The 6,677-nt window shown below is 55.8% G+C and overlaps 1 protein-coding gene across 1 annotated transcript in view; it reads right to left on the reverse strand.

Moving 5' to 3' along the window:
• DLGAP4 (DLG associated protein 4) overlaps positions 1 to 2,682 on the reverse strand; it is a 137,292-nt gene extending 134,610 nt beyond the window's left edge. The window contains exon 1 of the mRNA XM_021705925.1: positions 2,487 to 2,682. The gene's annotated coding sequence lies outside the window, so the exon portion shown is untranslated. The remainder of the gene's footprint in view (positions 1 to 2,486) is intronic.
• Positions 2,683 to 6,677: the final 3,995 nt, after the last annotated feature.

The raw sequence follows: 6,677 nt of genomic DNA on the forward strand, positions 1-6,677 counted from the left end.
GGCCGCTCTCTCCCCACTTCCCCTGGAGAGAGGATGATGTGTCACCCGCCTTCACTATCCAGTCCAGAGAGCCTTGCGCGCAGAGGCCCTAGTCAGTGTGTCTTGTGGCAGTTCATTCAACCGGTAACTAGCCACTGCGCACCTGCCACCGTTAAGGGAGGAGCCACAGCAGTGAGGAGGCAGAGACACGAGCCCACAGGCCTTCCCGTCTCCGTGGTGGCCCGGACGGAAGCAAAGCAGACCTGTCTGCTTCCCGCCCGTCTTCATTACTGTGAGCTCCCAAAGGGCAGGGCTGTCGCTGTCACGCCAGCGCTACGTATGATGTCCCCTCACAATATATGCCTGCTGAAGGAATGAACGCGTGAATACATGCTGGTGAGCTGCCACTTCCCGGGATTTTGCTAAGTGTTTACCCATGTTCATGACTTCACGAGCCCTTCCTTGTGAGTCAGGCACTCTCAAGTGGCCATGCTAGCTATCCTGCTTCCTAGTATTCACTTTTGTTTAACAGAAGTGCCCAGTTTTTCAGTGCTGGGAGGACTGGAAAACAAAAGCACTTCATCAGCTTCCCTTGCTGCTAGGGTGGCCACACAACCACATCCAGCAAGAGAGATGCAGGCAAAAATCCACTGAGCGGGGCTTCCAGGAAATCTGTTGTTTTCCTGATAAGAAAGAGAAAGCATGCAGGTTTCATTTCCTTTTTCCTGCTTGGAATTCAGATACAGCACGTGGAGATGCAGCAGCCATTTTGTAACCATGAGCATGAAAGACAATGCTAAGGAAGGCCGAGGCTGGGGGCCCTTGATTGCCGCTTGAGCCGCTCGCTGCATTGACCCTGCCTGCCTGCCTGCCTCTGAGATTCTCATTATATGAGATGAATAACCTCCTGGGTATTTATACAAATGTTATTTGTCTTCCTCTGTTACGTGTAGCCAAATGCAATTTCAACGGATTCAGTATTATTATAACAGAGAGGTCAAGTTATTTTCTCAAAGTCACAGAGCAAACAGATTTGGAATCGGCCACAGGGTCTAATGCCGAGGGCTGTGTTCATTCTACTACCAGTGTGCTGTCATTCTTGCCTGCAGCCGCGGGCTACCAGGAAGCCCTTCTCCACACCCAGCACTTAGCCCTCCTCTGAGACTTCCTGACCACTCTGGAGTCTGGCCCTAAGTTCTCTGACATCACTCTCTTACCTGAGCCCTCTCCTAGCAGGTCCAGATCCTCCCGTCAAAGCTCAGCAGTCTCCTGGCTCCTGGCCCCAGTGAGGTGCTTGTTCCCTCCTCTCTGCCCCCCACCGCTGCCTGGTCCAGAACTCTCTTGTGGACAGCCACTCCAGTGCGCACAGCATTCAGCAGCTGTCTTTGCAGACAGGTCTCCCGGTTCCTGCCTTTTCCTTCTACAGGGTCCTGCATCCACCATAAGTGTCTTCTTCCTCGACAGCAACTGACAGGGCCTGGCACTCATAGACCTCCTGGGTCCGGCTCCTGCCAGCTACCCACTGTCTGCACTTGCTCCCTCTGTCCCTCACGGCCCTTTACCTGATCACGCCTGCAGGGCTGGCCCTGGCTCGCCTTCAACCACTGCAACCTCCAGGGCTTCCAGTGACCACCGCCAGCATGTCTCCTTCTCAGTTCCTGGCCTATGGAGCATGAGCTACGGTCTCACTGCTCGCAAGTGGCGCTTGGTGCCTGCTCCACCCAGCATCAGAGCTGCTTGAGGGCAGGAAGCCTACCTGTCTCTCTGCTTGCTTCCCCAGGGCCAGCACTCAGGCTCCTCAGGAGATGCTGTATGAAGCTCTACTCGCCGCCCTGCACACACCTCCCGTTCCAGCCAAACAACCACGCCAGCTTCCCGGGGCCCTCCCAGGGCACAAGCACCGAGGCTCCCAAATGCCTCTTGCCGGCCTCTTGAAGGCCCGGGCTTGGCCTTCCTCTTCCCTCTTGTCCATCAGAACCAAGCAGATGGGTGTTCCCAACTGTGGCGAGGCGGTGAGACCTTGGGACAGAGAGCTCTGTGTGTGCGTGTGTGGAGGAGGGGATCCTCACGTTTCTGCTGCTGGTCCCCCCGTCTGAGCTGAGTCTGAAAGCCCCAGCATCCCCTGAGCAGACACAGCTGTAGGGAAGAAGAAGAGGAAAACGCTGGTATACACTGAGCCCTGGTGTGGGCCGGCGCTGCTCCAGCCCAAGTAGTAAATATGCTGGTGATGATGGTAAGGCTGGTATTTGTGGAGCTTGGCCGGGTGTCCATCCTAAGGCTTTTACGCAGACAGAGCCCTCCCCACCCGTTTTACAGACGAAGAGGTGGAGCCACACGTCCAAGCTGTGATCGTCAGCTCGGGTCTCTCCCACCCCGAGCCTGCACCTCTGCGGGGCGGGACAGGCAGCACGCAGGTGTCTTGGCATCGAGGGAGGAGCCTCCTGAGCTCCTGCGCCTCTGAGCAAAAGGCTAGGAGGTATGACATCCCAACGGCCGGGCATACTTACCCTCACCTGCAAGGCTGCGGGACAGTGTTTGGGCCCTGGGAGGCCAGGTCGAAGAGCAGGTGGACGGAAGTCGGGGAGCCTGGGCCTGCTTCCCTGGGAAGGCTGAAGCTTTTCCCAACAGCCTGGGCCAAATTTATCTGCCAATCCCCCGAAGAGCTGATTCCAGCGTCTGTCTGGAAATGTCAGCTGGTGTGGTTGGAGGAACGCGGGAGAGTTTCCTCTAAATAGCAGGAAGCATATGGGAGGCGGATGGCGCCCGCGCCCCAACCTGCCAACTCTCGCGCAAGTGGGAGCTAAAAGGGGCCCAGCGGGGTCTGGCAATCCCGCCACCCAGGAGGTGAGGTGGGGAGCAGGGGACAGGGACCGTGCAACGACAAGGGCAGAAAGTGGGTCCCGAAGGGAGGTGGGCTGGAGCAGCCTGACGCAGAGGCAGCCAGGCCCTGTCAGAAGTGACACGCCCAGGAATCTAGCACGCTTCTGTGATCACAGCCACCACTGCCAGCCGGGCACTCGCCTTTCCAGATCTGGGTTAAGCTCTGTCTCTGGATGATTTCACTGTGACTCTGCAGCCAGCTCCAGGGTAGGGGCTGCTATCATCCTCCTGTTACAGATGAGGAAACCGTGGTTCAGGGGAGGAAGAACATGAAATCAAGAGACTCTGGGCTGGAAAGGACCTTCCAGATCCTCAGCTGAATCACAGACACTCTACAGACTCTCTGCCAAGTTGTGGTGTGGCTGGTGCTTGAACACTCCCAGTGACGGGGAGCTTGCTACCACCCAAGGGAGCCCATCTGCGGAGCTCTAGATATCGGAAAGGTTTTCCCAGACTAAGCTGTAATTTCCTTCCCTTGAGCTTTGCCCACGAGGGCCTCCCCCAGCAGAGCTGATAGCCAGGGAGCAAGGCCCCGCAGGGTCTCTGGTTCCCTTTCCAGGTGACTTACTTCAGCTCCCTCTGCGACCTCACACAGTTGCCCAGCCAGCTCTCTGGTCCACCTCTGCCCCCGACCATGGTGACCAAGCAGTCCCAGTTGCCAAGCACCTGCGCTGTGCTTGACACTGGCCAGAGTCTGCCTCAATCTTCCCCACAGCCCCTGGGGCACCACCATCCTCACTTCTACTTCACAGGAGCCAACTGAGGTGCCACAGGGGGGTGTCCCTGCCAGCCATTCAGCAGAGACAGGCCCTGCGGGATGCACCAGGCTGCTGCTCTAAGCCCCATGAAGCCAAGGAGGCCCCTGGGGCCCCCTGGGGACACAGACCCAGCCTTTGCCAGGATTCACCTTGACACTGGCCCACAGGGCCCCCAAGCCCACAGCACCCTCCTCCCAGGGTGACACTTCACACCCTCTCTCCCTTCTGCAGCGCCTGGCCCCCAAGTCTTGCGGAGTGTCCCTGCTGAATGCCCCGGCGCCATCCTCTAGTCCTCTCCTGCTCACCATCACCCCAACACCGGCCAAAGCCCAGACCTTTCGAGCACTCAGGCCTGACCTGCCTTGGGCTCCCTTTTATCCTAAGGGTTAAACCTGAACTCCCAGCCAGTGCTGGAGGCCTCCCAAACCCAGCTCTGGCTGACCTCTTCAGCCCCGTGTCCCCCCACCGTCATGCACACCCTCTGCCTCTATGCAGCAGGAGGCCGGGACCCTGGTAGAGCCCCTCCCAGCCTCTGCTGCCCGCAGAAGCCCTAGTCACCCCTCACATCTGCTGGGGGGACAGAGTCAACTGTGCTGGCTCTGGCGGTCCCTAAGTGATCTCCCAGGCCTCACCTCTCGTCACTGCAAGATGCTGCTCTCCTTGGCTGAGCTGGGAAAGCCCCAGGGGAAGGGGCTGTGCTGCGGCCTTGCTGACAAATGTCTGCCTAGAGAGAGGGTGAATGGACAGCAGGCATGACAAAGCCTGAGAGAGGACCCGTAAAAACCACCTTGTGTATGTCAGAGCTTTGATCCATCAGAAACAAACACCCCGCTGTCAAAATAGACGGCCACAAAACGGATTAATGAGGATTTAGAAGGGTGTCCGCTGGATGATCTGGGTGGTGGGAGTTTCCAGAAAAAAGCTGTCCAAGCCCAGATAGATGAAGTGACCAGACCCCACCTGGAAGGTGAGAGGAGGAGGGCCACGGAGGGGGAGGGGAGGGGTGCCCATTCCTGCTCTGCCTCCAACCGTCTCTGTGCTATTGCATGGGAGGCTGGGCCTCTCAGAGCCTCAGTTTCCTTGTCTGTAACATGCAAGGGGATTTGGAGAATTGGCCGAGGTAGCACACATGTGTCTGCAGGCCTAGATGGTTCCTCTACTGTCAGGCTAATGTCACTCTCTCTGCCCCACTCTCAAACTCCCTGCAGGGTCTGCAGACACCCAGGGCTCCCAGTCTTGGTTCCCTGACCTGGAAATGCAGGCCCCTGCCTGTTCTCCTGGCATGCTATCTGGGAGGTATCCCTCAATGTCCTGGGTAGTGCTAGAACTGCAGACTGGATCCTGGGAATAAACTTTCTAACAGCAGTGGAGAGAACAAGGAGTAAGCTCCCCATCACTGGGGGTATGCAAGCAGTGACTGGACACCACAAGACAGGAATTCTAACCCAGGTTAGGAAGTTATACCAGCAGGTATCCAGGGCCCCCTAACATTGGGTTCCTTCTCTCTTTCCCCTTGTGAGGTCTTGACCTAACCCTTCCAGGCTGTGTTCCCAGCAGCAGGCAGTGAGTTCACGAACACTTCCCTCATCCCACAACATCCCTCAAGGCCTCCCTACTGCCTTCAGAATCAGGTCCAAGTTCTTACTCTGGCATTCAAGGCCCTGTAGTTTGGGCCTGCCGGTTCTCATATGATGGCTGTACCTCCACCACTTGCCTCTGGGCATTTGACATGACACAATTCTCCTCCTATAGCATTCGTCCATGTACTCTGCTTGGCTAATCAACATAGGCATCACCTCTTCCAGGAAGCCTTCTTTGCTCCCAGGCTAGCCCTTTAGTTCCCTCGGCCCACCCACCTTTGCACTCCCATCTTAGCACCTGCCACATTCCAGGTAAATCATCCGTATGCTCCCTTCACCCACAAAGGTCTGCAGGCCCTTGAGGGCCAAGACAGCTGCCTCCTGGGACACTGAGAGGGCTGAGGTCTCCCGAGCAAAACTGATCCTTCAGAGACTCTGAGAGTATTGAAGGCTGCCTCTGTGAGCCTCTGACCGGCGGTCGGGGCTTGGGACTCCTCACAGCAGTTTCCTTGTTTTTCCTGCTTATGGAAGTCACATGCCCTGGTAAACTCAGATAACTACAGGAGGGGAACTTGCTGGGTGTGGCTGCCATTGAGATCACAGCCTGTGTTTGCTTTTGGGGAAGCCACTGTCCCTATTCTCCACCCCAGCTGGAGGATGGTACACAGGCCCAAACTGCCCATCAGAGCACTGAATTCCCCCTCGCAACATCAACTGACCGCAGGGGGACATCCCACAAACTTGACTGATCAATGCCAAGGCTCAGTCTGAGACTTCTATTTGAGTTATTTGGGGAGAATTCTTGCTTATTCCTTTGGACAGATACCTTATCACCTGGACAGGAGAGCTCAGTGAGAACATGGGGTCAACCCAGAGAAAGCAGAGTTGAGAAACGGTGTGAGAAATCAGGTCCTGGTGACACTGTCTGAGTCCCTGGATCCAGCCAAACCGGAAGCTAGCATACCTCTGAACTCTACAATCCAATAAATAATTTTTCTGTTTAAACCAGTTGGGGATGGGTTTTTCTGTCCCTTGTACCTGAAAAGACTCTGAATGATGCGAGCAAAAATAAAAGTCGAGCTCACCCATAGCTCACCCTCTGGAGGAAACCACCATGAGCAGTTTAGCAACTCTCTTCCTGGGTGCATCTCTGGGAAGCAGCATGCACACATATATAGTTTTCATAACAAAAATGACAACATCAGTAGCTCTCTTAGCAGATACCCATTCCTCTCCCAGGTCCTAATGCTCAGGAGAGACTCCGAGTCCAGATATCATATCGTAGACACCATCTTTTAGCCTCTTATTTTCTCTCAACAGTGTGCCATCGACAAGACTCCATGTCGACAGGTATGGATCTGCAGCACAACTTGCAAAGCTGCTGAGAACGCCATTGTCTTGCTGGACGTAAGTTACTTAATGTCTCTCACAGACACAGAACTGGGGAGTTTCGAGTTTATCGCCATCATCCAGACAGGTG

This window comes from Carlito syrichta, unplaced genomic scaffold, assembly GCF_000164805.1.
Source record: "Carlito syrichta isolate Samal-C Ts95f unplaced genomic scaffold, Tarsius_syrichta-2.0.1 Scaffold314830, whole genome shotgun sequence".
Taxonomy (NCBI): domain Eukaryota; kingdom Metazoa; phylum Chordata; class Mammalia; order Primates; family Tarsiidae; genus Carlito; species Carlito syrichta.